Below are 14,605 nucleotides of genomic sequence, written 5' to 3' on the forward strand. Positions count from 1 at the left end.
TGGTACATTAGTTTTCTAAAGGTAGCATTTTGGCTCTGGCCGAATGAAAGGGCAAAGGTTACAGAATGTGAGGCTGTGTCTGCTGGAAAAGAGAACAACTGCGACAATGGTGGGGAAATACAGGCCACCAGCACTAAGCACAGAAAGATGTGGCATGTAGGAAGGGGATGTCATTTTCTGAGAAACCAGGAAATGAGCTTTGTCTTCAAACATTTCTATTTATGGTATGACAATTGCAAATATTGCAGGAGATATTTGATACTAAGATGAGGAAATATGTGGCAGACTGTTTAGTTTTAACTCTTTGTCTTTTCATAGGCTGCTTTTGTTCAAGGAGCAACAATGGAAAAGAGGGGATTTGGGGGAAAAAAAAAAAAAAAAGGCTTCTGCTGCAGCTTTGCCCAAATTTTTTCTCATGTGTCCCTCTCCAAAGTGAACTCTACCTTTCATGATATTTCTCTCCCCCTCTCCTCCCAAACTCATCTAGTATACAACATTCAGAATTATAACCCCTTATCTTTGCTTGCAGCCCTGCCAGAACCTCTTGCATCCCCGTTCCCTCCCCCTCCCCCCCTTCTTTCCCAGATGCTGAGTCCTAGTTTGGGAACTGCTGTTTCCACTGGATTTCAGTTCCTGGCATCCTATCTGTAAAATACTTTGACCAAAAGGGAGCCATTCCCCAGACGCTGTGATTCTAATTCTGCTGCATGGTGCTAGTGTGAATTCAGAGTAAACTTCCTGGCCTTATACCCATGTGGTCCTGCTGAGCTTGTCCCTAAATGTATAAAATGAGAAAGCCTTGTGTGTTTTAAAGTATAGCACCTCACTCTTCTGGCCCTGAGGTTAGCTTCACTGTTTGGTTTGCAAAATGTCTCTTTGTTCATTTCTATTCTGCCACAGCTCCAAAAATGTTCTTCCTCTTCTGCCAATAGCCTTTATTAATTTGGATACTTTTCCTTCAGATTTCATTAGTGCTATGTTTTATTAAGAAATCAAACATTACTTAGGAGGGAAAAAAACATTGTTTTCTCTGCACTTTCTGGAAATGTGCAGTCATAAACTGTGGGATTCTTGTATGCCAGGGTCTTTCCTGAAGCTTGCTCTTGTCCCCACTTTTCATTTACATTGCATTTCTGGTTCATTACAGCCACTTGCTCATTTGTCTGAGAGGCTACAAATCTCTTGGAAGTCCTTTGCATAGAGGGTGGAGGCAACAGCAGTGCTAGGCACTCTTGAAAAATACGCTGTTTGTTTATCCATCCAAATGTAGATTTTAAAGGCTCATTATAGTCATTTGACTTTGAAACATCTTGGCCCCAGAATACCAGGTAATTAAAACAAATAGACGACTTCATGTGAAATTCTGCTCTTTTGTTCAAAGATTTCTGAGTTACTCAATCATCTCCTTTCTAAACCAATGTATCCTTCTCCTGTTGTCTGTTTATTATTTCAAGGCTCAAGTATATGTACCTACAGCAAGGAAAAAAAGTGAGATGCTTTGTATGAAAGTAAAGGGAAACAATCAAAACATGTGATCTCAGTGTTAATGTTAGGCATTAGACATTTGCCTGGCCTGCACTGCATATGTAAGACCTATATAGCTTCCATGCCATGAACCAAACTTTGGATAAATTTCTAGGTGTCACTGTGACCTTTGTCATCTAGGGTACCTCACACAACTTTCCATTTATGACAGTAGGTCGATTAGAGTTATATAGGGGGATTTTATTTTATTTTGCCTGAAACCTAAGAGAGCTGCTGCTAGCCACCAGGGATAAGTCTATCATGAACAAGCTATGTCATGGTTCCAACCCTCTGCACACAAGAGATCTCTCTGCTTGCCTTTCCTGCAGCACGATTTGCTTTGAGAGGCTGCTCACCTCCTGCGCCAGCAGTGTGCAGCCTGCCATGTGTCAAAGCCGCCTGTTTTGCGCGGCAGAGGATGCAAAAAGCAGCTCTGCAGGGACCGTGGTGCAGATGTCCATCACCATTCCTGTCAGGCCAGTACTTGAACCTGCGTGAGATGTAGGTGATTTCTAAATTTGTTTCCAAGACTGCTTGCAATAAAAAAAGACACTGACAGAACAGCACAGAAATACGATCTGATGTAAAACCACAGTGGTTTTCTACTTTTTGGAAAGCTTTTGTAATGTGTTTGAATTGGCCACCTTGCTATCTTTGGCTGCAATTGCTAATCCCTCAATGTCCTTAGCTGGTGTCCTTGATACTCTAAATTAACTAATATTTTTAGAAGATTTTAGCTTTTATTCTTGATTATGCAATGGATATATCACCGGATATTTTTCATGTCAGCATGATTAAAATGCTTAATCCCCACAGAGAAATTTGCAGTGATTTAAACCACTGGTAGAAATCATATTTAAGATTTAGGAGAGTAAAGAGCCAAGTAGATTTAAGAGACATCAATTTCTCCAAAAGGTTTTCTACTCTTCTATAACTATGGGAGAGACTCTTTGCAGAGCAAAACTTAGTGCAAGTTTTGTGCAGATGTTGGGGGGTGGTTGCCACATTGCTAGAACTAGAGTGCCCCAGGAGTTTTGTACCAAGCAAACAGAGAGTTTCTAAGCAGGTTAAAGGACTCTGAGATTTAATGTATCCTCCTTCCCTGTGCCAGAATGGGGTGATCACTGTGCTAGTGTTGTTTGCCTGGATTTCACATCATATGCAGGAAAATAGGAAACATGTCACTGATCAGCAAAACAGTGGTGTGCCCCATCCTGATGTTAGGGACAATTGAGAGACTGCATGTGTTTAGGAAAAGTTAAAGTGATCCAGTGCTCATGCTGTAGAGAAGACCTGAGGCATAAACGAGAATGGCAAGCACTCTCAGCAGTGACTGCTGCTTTGGCAAAATGCTCAGAATTAAACTCCAATAAAATGGTTTTCAACAAAACATTTATATGGAGGGGGCTTTTCTGGGAGGTCTGTAAAGTCATTCTTTTTATGGAAATAAAGGACTTCAGAAAATATAGTCTTTGTGTAAAAAGATGATCGATACTTATCAATACTTTGAGTTCATGAAGACATTTTCTCTATCATTCAATCAACTTTCTCCTCATTTTTTGCTATATTCCTGATTTTATATAAACCAGTTTATTATGGAACTTATATATGTTTATGTCTTGATATAATATTTATTGAGCTATATTAATTAATTAAACAATTTTAATTTGCCTAGTAGACATTTAAATTTAGGCCCCTGTTTCTCAAGAAGTATCACTGACATCATTTCTTTTTAATATGTAGTATATTGTACAATATGCATCAGCAAACTTTCCAGGGAATTTTTGTGGTTTAAACAAAGGTCTTTGTGACTGTTAATTTACAAAATATAAAAGGGTGTTCTGTTCTTATTTTATTTTTATTTTTTTTTATTCAATCCTCTTGAGAGAGAAATTGAAACTTTAGAGTCACAAAGGGCTTCCATGTCTATCGGAGTCAGATTTCTCTTTGGAATTTTACAGATAGTTATTTTCAAACCTGAATGGCCTCTGAAGGGTGTCTGGGTTGTTAGAATGAATTGCTAAATTATAGGTACAGGTGCTAAGTGTTATTACGTCAAAGCATGAGTTCAGGAAATGAGATCACCCAAAGGTACCAGAGGCACTGCAAAATTAAGAACTAGGTATTGCAATTGAATGTATCTCCTGGTCTGAAATCCCCCCCTTTAAAACCACTCATTAACTATTCAGTTGAATGCCATGAAGCAGACCAAGATAATGTGGAGGGACAGAAAGATTTCAGACTGAGTTTTCAATTAAAATCCACAGTCTGCTCTGTTTCTGATAATCTCTAAATTCTTTTGAAGAAATGATCATTATAACTGTGTTTAATCTGTTTTCAAAACAGACTGTGAAATAGCCATTGTGTATGCACCTTCTGTTTTTATAACTTCTGTGCTTTGATATTGTAATTGATGCAAGTGGGTGCAATTAAATCTTTATTTGGAAACTTGCACCAAAGCAAGTCATTCAGAAAAAAAGCCACCAATGTGCTTTGACTCTAGATTCTCACACATATTTGCACTTACAATCAAAGCTTTTGTTCTGTTAAACTAACAAGGGCTGTTTAGCATAAGAAAGAGTTAACACAAACTGCCTTCGGTTCTGCTAATTTCAGGAATAACACTCGAATGGCAAAAAATCTGTAGGAAACTATGTTGCCTCCATCAAAAATAAGCAGTTTTGATTAAAATAAGTAACTAGCCACAAGTGGAATTATTCATTATTAAAATGATCAATAATACGTCAACAATTACTGTCATTCAGTGATGAAATTTCTCTCTCTGAAATTCCTTACAGAAAGATTACCAGAGAACATATATTTAGCTTAAATCATTTCTAAAACATTTAAAATCTCTGTCACTTTCACTTTTGGGATTCTTACTTGAGAGCATGGACAGGCAAGGATCAAGATTGGTAGTTAGCTTTAATGAGCAGTTTGTTAGTATATTTTTATTATTAGTGCTGTGACACAGCTATTAATCATTTATATTACTAAGTATGAGTCTCATACTACTGTCTTAAAACCTAGCTGTAGATTTGTTTGCATGAACTGACATTTTGTAGAAAGATAAGTTTGGTTCATTTCAGTGGAATGCTCAGTCTGCTTGGTCCAACTGCAAGGCTAACCTGGAATAGCACAAAGATTACTTAATTAAGGTATTCACTTGCTTCTGGAAAGACTACGGGTCAAACATGTTTTCTTCTTTTTCTCAACAAAAAAAGTAAAATCTTAAATGCAGTAGAAGGTAAAGCAGCTGTCTGTGTTTGTGTATAGACAGTCACATATGTATATCATAATTTCTTTATCTTCTCAAAAAGTTCAAGTGAGTCATTTTTATGACCCACAAAGCAAAGTCATGACAGCAAGTAGTGAGTGCAGCCAGGTTTAAAAATAATTAAAGCATGTTTCAAAATCTTTATATTCTTTTATCTGGAAAATACCATGTGGGCCTTCTTGAGATGCAAAGAAGACTTTAAAGGGCACTCCTTGGCAAAATGCATCTCTAGCACAAGCCAAGGCTACTTATGGTGTTCCTGTGTCAGGCTCTCTTCCTGACAAGAAAGGTCATGTCTCAAAGAAACATGGCAGGGACACTACCCTCAGTCTAAGCCTATCACTATGACGAAAACAAATTCTATTCTACTGAAAACATCTTTATTGTTGATAAAACTGGTTTACAGCTGGGCTAGGGCCCAGTAACAGTGCTTGCCTTCATCTTAGTGACACGTCTCATCTCCTTTAGTAGAAGAACTGCTCATTACTGGAGTATTTTTTGTCCCTAGTGCCATTCTTCAGCAGAAGATGGTTATAAAGCTTCTCTACTCTGACTTTCCTGAAGTGTGTGCAAGTTCCAAAATGTGATTTTACGATCAACTTAAGTCCATCTAAGATGAGACCACCTCTGAAAGGAAGTGTTTTTGTCCTTCTCTCTCCCTTGGTTGTACGTTATTGTGTCTTTTCTTGCATCAGCACTAGCATTCCCCAAGCTTTCCAACTATTTCCATAGCTGATGAGACCTGACTAATATTTAACCACTTAAACAAAAAAAACAAAACACACACACACACACACACACAAAAAAAAAAAAAAAAAAAAAAAAAAAAAAGAAAAGAAGAAGAATTAAGATCAGCTAATGTTTATGTAATGGAGTCAGCAGAAACAAGAACCCAAGGGAACAGAGCAAGCAAAAAAAGCAAAAAGCAGGAAAGGATGGATTGTCATTTCCAATGGCAATGTGGCATATTCTGAATGTGAACCTGCACTCTGAGGCTGCATCTGCCATTGAGGTACATCTCCTCTGTAGAGCCAAGTATTGAACTAGATGTCAGACCACAACCCTTACTGCAAATATTCTGTGAATTCTGCTTCTTCAGTGTAATAGCAACTCTTTGATAATATTCAGTCTGAAGAAAGTGTTAGAAAAGCCTTGATTTTAATAAAGTATGGAATGAAAACACATTTCAAAACTGGTTGCAAAATGGCATTTCTGTCCTCTTTTTAGAACTATGTACAGCCTTGGAAGGAGAATGAGCCAACTATAAAAAATATTCCAAATTCCCTAAGACTGTACAGAAGTAAGATTGGCTCTCCCTTTTATACTAGTCTAACTCACCAGGTTCCACCTTCCCACTGATCATTACCAGAATAAAGGCAGAGGAAAAATATTTTTTCCTCCCTTCAACCAAAGGTGGAATTTAAATAAAAACAAAATGAAACATTCAGGCAAATATTATAGCTTCCTGCCCCAGTCCTTTTAAAATTCTACTTCACTGACACAGCTTGGAAAAGACTCAGTGCCCTAAATTACCACTAAGAGTAAATAATAATTATATTCACCATAAGAAGGGGGTTTGGTAAGTGTCAGCCTAAGGACAGCGGATGGGTCTATCTGTTGGGAGTTTCCCCTTGCTAACATAGTAGGCTTTGCATTGAGAGAGAGCAGAGGGCTGAAGAGAAGAAAGGGTTGAAGGACTACTCAGAACTATGGTGGCATCAGGAGCAGCAGACTCTTTTCCAGACAGGCCTCACTTTGCCCTTTTCAGTCCTGCTCTTTTCCTCTCTCCTATGTCCCTTTCCCTTGAGTGTTAAACAGTCCAGGAAGTGCCAAGAGACTGCTTAAGTAGAGACATGGAGAATGACTGCTGTGTTAAAGGGCAGTGGGGGAGAGCTATCGATACAGAGTGAGAAAGAGGGATGCCATTAGGATGGGGAGCAAAATCCTCCTGTGCCGTAAGAGATGAGGACGAAGCACAGAAAAGGACAGAATGTCGGAAGGGTCTGGGCTGTATTTTCTCAAACATAGCCTCTCAAAAATGCTGTAGCCAGCCAACTCTGCTAGCCCAATGCCTTTTTTCAGACTCAAACTTTTATCAAAACCTCCTTGCATCAGATTCTGCTAGGACACCCTTCCTGCAATTATTCCCTTAAATCTTTCACTAACCCCTCCAAAACCTCTTTCCACCTTTAAAGACCTTCCAGTTCCTTTCTATACCTCTCCACCAAGAGTTGGCAAGCTTCTCTGTTGCTCTATTTTGCTCTTCTAAAGCTTGACTAATACCCACTTGTTCTCTAAAGCACCATGGCTTTTTTCCATCCTTCCCCTCACACCATCCCAAATCTTTCTGCCACTTCCACAACACTGAATTTTGCCTACCCTTTCCTCAACCTTATGCCAACACAATTATAGACAGTGAATGTCATTGAACAAACTGTTGCTCTGTAGACCTTTTGGTCTACTGAGCACTCATACTATCACTTATATCTGCCTAAAACTGGCTCTGCTCAGAAAGAAATGACATCTCTCTTCTCTTTATTACTGAAGTCCCCCATCAACATCAATACCCACACCTGTTGTTGGGACTTTTTATAAATCTAGAGAGATTTTTCTGACCTGCAACGTAATCAGGATGTCTTCCAGCAACTCCACGTTAACAGATCCCTCTTGGCCTTTCTCAATATTACATTTCAGTTTTCACTCTGTCTTCACTTTTTCAGTTTTTTCTACATTTTTTTTTTAACTGACACAAGACATGAGCTGTAGATTTTTTTTCAGAAGATGAACTAGAGTTTTTGGAGATAGTGTGCAAATATCCTGGACTTTTAGCACTCAAAAAGGGAATGACCACTGGGTTAGGTTGATGGAATAAACATTAATGATTTTTTCTTCTTTTTTTTTTTTTTCTCCCAAAATGAAGTAACTGGCTACATTTGTATTGTTATCTAAAGGTAATGCTTCTAAACATTCTGCTTTATTATGTTCATATTTTCAATGTATTATATTCTTAATTTAGGCCCAGCAACAAGAAATTAGATATAGAATTATATAAATAATTTTATGAATGCATATATTATATATCAGCATATATATTTCATTAGATATTATATATTCCATATTGATATTACCTATACATATATACACATCCTTTTCTAGGGCTGTTTTTTGGCATTTAAACCCTTCACATGTGTCACCAATAGCACCCATGACAACACTAGGAAAATTAGCTTTAGTAAATGCATTCTCCCACATAATACCACTTTAACACTCTGTTGGTCACTCAGAAATGTATTGTAACTTTTGTATGTGCTTACATTGGGCCTTATGACTACAGAATTTATGGACAAGAGAGCCTTGCAATGAGTCTACCAGCTATCACAGCTGTATTAGTCTGCCTGTCCGCTTGTAGGTGCTTACATCAGATGCCAATTTCCTTGAGGACAATTGTCTTAGCAGGTGTAACTCTGACATTAGTTAGATATAAGAATCAACCCAAGCCTATTTACCTCTTTTCCCCTCAGTGAAGGCAGAAGGAGTAGGATTGAATAGTCTATGTTTTCTACTATGTAGAAAAATCTATACAGAGCTATAAATTGTTCTGCAATATGTCTGGTCTTTCTGTTTTCAAATATTATCATAATTATGTTTGAGAGGAGAACACAAAGAGGTTAAATTAAATATTTTCCCAGTATTTTATGGGATTTGCTTGATGTTTTGTTGTTATAAAAATAAAAGGGCTACAGGGGCTGTTGTTTCCTTGACTCACTAGGAAAAAAAATGAATCTGTATGTTAAACTATGTGTATTCCCACGCTCTGTCCAGAACATTGTGAATACAGTTGTTTTTTTAGGCAAGTGGTACCTTGATTATGTGCAAAATGAAAGGCATACTCAAAGGGGAAAACATTAAGATTGAACCTTCATAAAGAAAATTTTACTGACTATCGTGTCATTTAAGTTCTTCGTTCTTTGTCACTGCAGTTTTATCAGGTTGGAAGTTTTAAGGGATTAAGGACAAAGATAAGAATTATGTAAGAGGGAGGGACTTAACAATGACCATTGGTCATCAGTTTACTAATAATTAACACAAAAAGCTATGAGGCATTCTGTTTTCTGAATTGTTGGCATTTTTTCAACTTTTGTTAAGTATTGGATGGTTTACCTCATTTTTTTTTTTCAGTAATGAAATTGAACTCTGTCCAAAAATGCGAAGTCAGCATAAGTTCTGAGAGCACATTGCTCACTGAGTTCTCACACTTTAAAGCCTTGTAGACTCCATATATACTCTCCCCTTAGTACTTTCACTGCTACTGAGCATGGGATCACCTACCTTGTGCTGACAGACTTAAGTCTGTTGATTTTCCTCCCTTTATTTGCCTCTGTTTTCCAAGTGTCTGGTGCGTTGAGCTCTTCCCAGACTCACTGATCACTTGTTTACTGTGCTGGAGTTGGAACTCTTGGCCAGTTGGCAGCTGAGAAGAGAAGAACCACAGTTTCTCAGTGCATTAAATCGTCATATTAGGCTCTAGCTTGGAAAAATTTTACTGGTTTTGTTTTCTTTTCTCTAAGCATGACATGACAAATATGTGGGATTTTAATTTTTTTCCTTCCTTTTTTTTTTTTTTTCTGGGTATATTAAAAAAAAACAAAGACAAATTTAACCATCTCTCCTGCTACAGTATGAAATATGTCTTTTTGTTATTGCGATGTCTTTTCTTGGTACTAAATTACTATGCAAGTACTAATAAGGGAGCTACCTTAGAAGAAACAATAACTTAAGAGAACAAGTATTTGGGGAGGATATGTAAATGAAGTAACAATTTGGGACTGATGATCATTGCAACCATTAATCTTCTTCTGGGGGCAAATGATAGCGTTGACAACAATCTGACAAATTGTAAAGCCCTGTGATAAATTTAGTTAATTATGAACTTTTGTCTGTCTCACCTGCACTCTATCTCTCTTCAAGTTATGCCTCAGGGAGACTATTTTTAACATTGTAGACCTGAGATAAATTGTGGTTGGGTATAACTTCCATACCATCTGATTCTGTTGCAGGAAAGTTTCTTTTAAAAACTGAAGCAGGCTAGACACTTCATTCCCACAACAGCTATGCATGGGCAGGTATCTGTGAGTCTAGAACTACACCCTCATGGTATTTCTAAAGCAGTCTTTTTCTAGCTACCATATGTATGGATTCATATGGAGCGAGTACATGTAGATGCCCACATCGCAATTTATTTTACACCCAAAAATATATAAATGGTTCTCAGACACCTGAACTAGCAGCCATACTTCTATTTTAGTAGATGAAGAATGAGAGCCCAATAAAGTAATCTGTAAGACTGAAGTGAAGGAGTACTGGATTCCTGAATCTTGCTTGGCCCTGGGTACAGGCTTTCAGCATAGGGGAAATGCACAGAGGTGCCCAGGGAATGATTTTAAAAGGCCATGTGTCTATGGAATTTAGGTGATTCCAGGTTAAGAAACAGACAAACAGGCTTTTATATAGAATATTCTTCTGGATTTAGCACCCAAAATTTGCATGAACCCATGCATGGTTTCAGAATGCCTAAATATAGAGAAAAGTAAAGTTAACTGCTGACTCCAGTAGCAGCTGCTGTATACTCAATACTTTTAATCAGACCATTGTTACTTCTGTTCCTGAATATGGATTTATGAGCCAACCTTTAAAAATCTTGGCTGAATTTCTTTGGAGGAATTCACCTCTCTTATACTGCCCAATGATGAAATCCAAAAATACCAGTGGCTAAATTCTTATAAGAAAGGATGAACATCTGTACCACTCTAAGCCATGAGTGTAATAGGTTTGACACCTTCCAGTGCTGGAAAGTAGTAGATGCTTAGGGTAGAGTATAAGAACAGGGCAAGCACAAAATGACATGTCCAGAATCCTCTCCAAGCAATTCAGGGATTCCCTGTACAAGAAGTTCTATGTCCATGTTTTGCTGTGAGTAGATTTTTTTTTCATGAATTTGTGCAAACACTTGAATACTGGAACACTTGAACACTCTCCTTCTCTGCATCCTACAGAAAGAAGTTTCAAGTCTTAACTATGTTCTATGTGGGGGGAAAAAAAAAAGAAAAAAAGAAAAAAAAAAGTTTTATTTGTTTGTTTCGTTGTCTTTCTTTTGTTTCTTTGAATCTGCCATTCACCAGGATCTTTTGAGAGAAACATTTGTTGGTAACTCCCTATTTACCTTTTCTTTGTCATTCAGTATGTTATATCTGACCAATATCTTATCCAAGCTCAATGTGAGTCCCTGCATATGCACATTTCAGGCTACAATTTTATCGTGGGTTTTTCTGTGCATTTATAGTCACGTTCTAGAGCCTTACCAGTTCCCATATAAACACTTCAAAATTAATTGAATCCAGGGTGGACTTATGATGATTCAAGGAAATCAAAAAGCAGATTTTATTCATATTGGTAGCAGAGGTAGATTGAGGTTGCTGCAAGAACCATGACAAAAAAAAAAAAAATGTCCCCTTTAATTACTTTGAAGAGCTGAAAATGCCAGAGTTACATGAGGTTCTTGAGCAGAAGTGCACATGTGTGAATGTCTGCATATGTCTGCGCAGACACACAAAACTAGACTGCCAAGGCCATCTGTGCTGGAGGAAAGGTGATGAGGTTAGTCCAGACAGGCTGAGAGAAGCTCAGTGCTCTGGTTTAAAGACAGCTGCTGGCTACCATGGAAACTAATTAAAACTAGTAAGTAAGGGATATATTAACTGGGGGAACAAAACAGGACTGATGATTTCTTGTGTTGCAATTAACTCAAATTAATATGGCATATTAGGGTGGTCCTGAGTTACTTGCAGTAACGTATTATTTACTTAATTACAAGTCTTACCTGTGTTGGACCAGTCTGACCCTAGTTGGACATCACAGGCCTGAGAGTCAAGTTGAGAACGTGTTTCTGTGATGCACTATTTTAACAGTATTTCAGGTATAGTTCTTCAGTGCAGCTTTCCTTTCAGCCTTTAAAATCTAAACTGTTTGCAGATGGCAGTCTGGATAGAGGAGAAGCAGTGGAAAAGTCTGTTATAAACTGTCACAGCAAACTAAATCTGGCTGCAGTCATACAAGTAGTGGTTAAATTATCCTGCAACATCAGCGGTAGCTTTTATGTGAAAACATGATCATGCACAATGTTTGAGGGCTATTGCTAACTTTGGTTTTGGAGATGAAAGTTTGTATTTCAAGTTGTTGAAGAGTCTTTGAAGATAAGTGTGTACATGCATGTGTTCCTGTGTACAAAACATGCAATTAGGGCTCCTTTTAACCATGTCAATTTTACACTATTGTGACTTGACAGACATCAGCAGAGGCATGCCTGATTTACACAGGCATTAAAAAAAAAAAAAAAACAGAGCTGGGCTTGTACATCGTATGAATGTTGAGTATCTCGTTTATGTATATTTATACACAGATATAATACACAAGATTGTGTAGGTATACACACAACACAACATAATTGTACCTCACATAACTGTCTTTCATGTTGGTTAGAAGTACCTAGAGCTTAACTCCGCTTAGTTTGCTTCCCCTCTCACCAAACAGAACGGTCCTGAGCTGAGTAGCACGTTAGGCAATGATCCAGTACATGGAATGATGCGGCACAATTCTTTTCGCTTTTTGATATTCTGCATCTCTGATGTATATTTTTAATACAGAGTTACTGATACGATAGTGGTAAGTGAAGTTAAAGGGGATGGAAACTAGTTAATACTGTCTCCAGGGATTTCTAAACATGTAAGGTTATCCAGTCTATTTACAGACCACAGTCTGCTAGAATAAAACAAAATCAAACCAAACACTTGCCCTGAAGAAATAATTGGCAATATTAATAATCTTATGATACCCCAGGGACAGTAGTTACATCCCTTCTTTGCCACATATTACTGTTGAAAATATTGTTTAGCTGCTTATTTATCTGGAATTAGCAGATTAAGGAGGAGTGTTTGAGTGAATACCCAACATCTGTGAAAGCAGTTTCAGTTTAATAGGCTGAAACAGACACCACATAATCACTTTTGGTAAGAATTTGAGCAAATGCAATCGTGACTATAGTTTCTCCTCTTCCTTCTTTCTTCCCCAACTCAGCTCTGGTAACTACTAGCTGGGCACAAAGCACGGCTCTTTAATCTCACTTTTTATTAAGCATTCACCAGCGATTCAGAAACTGGCTTGTGTAAGGTATTACAGAACAAGTAAGCCAAATCAACATTTCAAGGCTCTCATATGGCTTTCATATAGCTGGGTAGAGTGTGTCTTTTCACGATTGCAAACCTTCAAGTTGGATGTTAACACTTTTAGAGTAACTTCTAATGCCAAAACGACGTTCCTCCCTTTCAGTTCAAAGAAAATACAACATCTGTCATAATGTGAAATGTAGATTTAATGCAAGTGTCAAGTCAGGCACTTGGTAATGAGGTAAAAACCCTTGAGATTTTAAGTCTCTCTTCCGCACTATCCGGTTACAGGGAGGGGAAAGGAAAGAACTGTTTCTTTGGCACTTAGCAGTTTTTCAGTGTCGCTTATCTATGCTTCCTGGACATCTTCTGTAAATTAGTGTATTTTTCCTGGCAGCGTCCCCGAGAGGGAGGAAGGTGTGATAATGCTGGCTTCGGAGCTGAGGGAAACTGAGGCACAGCCCAGATAAAACCCAGACCTGCCGAGGCGCTGCCCCCAGACTCCAGCCTGGGCTTTAGGGGGGCCGGGGCTGCGGAGTCCCTCGGGGAAGGGCAGAGGGCCTCGAACCCCAGCCTGCACCCCGAGGGGGAGCAGCGGGGGGAAGCAACAGGGTGCTGGCAGCGGGGGCGTGGTGGGGAGGCGCGGACACAGCGCGGGCGCGCCTGGAAGCGCGTTCATTTACGCGGAGTGCGGGAAAGCAAGGGTTTGCGGTAAGGATCTGCAGATATCCCCGCTGAAGTATGAATGCCTGCCCTCCGGACCCCAGCCTACCCCCCTTCTCGCTCCTCGCCCCCCGGGCTGCCTTTCAGCCTCCCGGGAGAGTCGCGGCTCGGCGAGGAGCGGGGATCCCGGGCTGCCGATGTCACAGCGCCGTTCAAACCGCCTTAGCAGTTTATCAGGATCCCAGGCTGCGTCTTTTATCTCTTTTAGAAAAGCGTTCCTCGAGAGGAGATTGGCCTCAATAGACCCGCCATTAAAAAATAATAAATAAATAAATAAATAAATAAATAAATAAATACGATTTTAGTGTTACTCTTGTGCTTCTGTGCATGCCACTGCGAGGGGGTCCCAGTGGTCCCTTGGGAATACAAGGAGTTGTGAGAAGTGGCCACCAGGCTAATCCACTCCCTCTACCTTCCCGCTAGTACCTCCCCCTTCTGCTCTTTTTTTCAATAGCAGCCCGTTCTCAAAATCTCAGGTTACTTTGCTAAAGAGTTCTCAGCCCTATAGTTTCTGCCCTTGTCTCTGCCTCCAGCTCCTTAAGAGCCACCCAGCCCCAGCGATTGGATTGGGCAGCCCGTCTTGACACACCACTGTGCTGAGTGCTTGAGGACGTGTTTCAACAGATGGTTGGGGTTAGTGTGTGTCATCACACTCGAGTGGGGATTAGGGGAGAGAGGCAGCCTTGCTGGAGCTGTGTGGTCTTCCCCAAGTGTGCGCTGCGAGCAAAAGAAGAACTACCTAGCTCTGGGGGAGAAGAGGGAGGAATCCTTTCCAGCAGCTCAGAGGGAAAAATAAAGCCCCACACTTTGTTCAGGTAAAGTAAAAGGCACCTCCTGTTTCTTTTTTTCTTTTTTTTTTCTT

At 39.3% G+C, this 14,605-nt stretch overlaps 1 protein-coding gene and 1 long non-coding RNA gene across 2 annotated transcripts in view; one reads left to right on the top strand and one right to left on the bottom strand.

The window, feature by feature from the left end:
• Nucleotides 1–9,138: 9,138 nt before the first annotated feature.
• Nucleotides 9,139–14,325, bottom strand: LOC137851166 (uncharacterized). Its single transcript, XR_011093035.1, has 3 exons — nucleotides 14,041–14,325; nucleotides 11,679–11,838; nucleotides 9,139–9,272 (listed from the first exon to the last, which is right to left on the bottom strand). It is a non-coding gene; the product is annotated as an uncharacterized lncRNA (long non-coding RNA).
• A 3-nt stretch (nucleotides 14,326–14,328) lies between these two features.
• Nucleotides 14,329–14,605, top strand: part of SULF1 (sulfatase 1) — a 131,571-nt gene continuing 131,294 nt past the window's right edge. The window contains 1 exon segment of the mRNA XM_068672052.1: nucleotides 14,329–14,558. The gene's annotated coding sequence lies outside the window, so the exon portion shown is untranslated.

This window comes from Anas acuta, chromosome 2 (assembly GCF_963932015.1).
Source record: "Anas acuta chromosome 2, bAnaAcu1.1, whole genome shotgun sequence".
In the NCBI taxonomy this organism is placed as follows: Eukaryota; Metazoa; Chordata; class Aves; order Anseriformes; family Anatidae; genus Anas; species Anas acuta.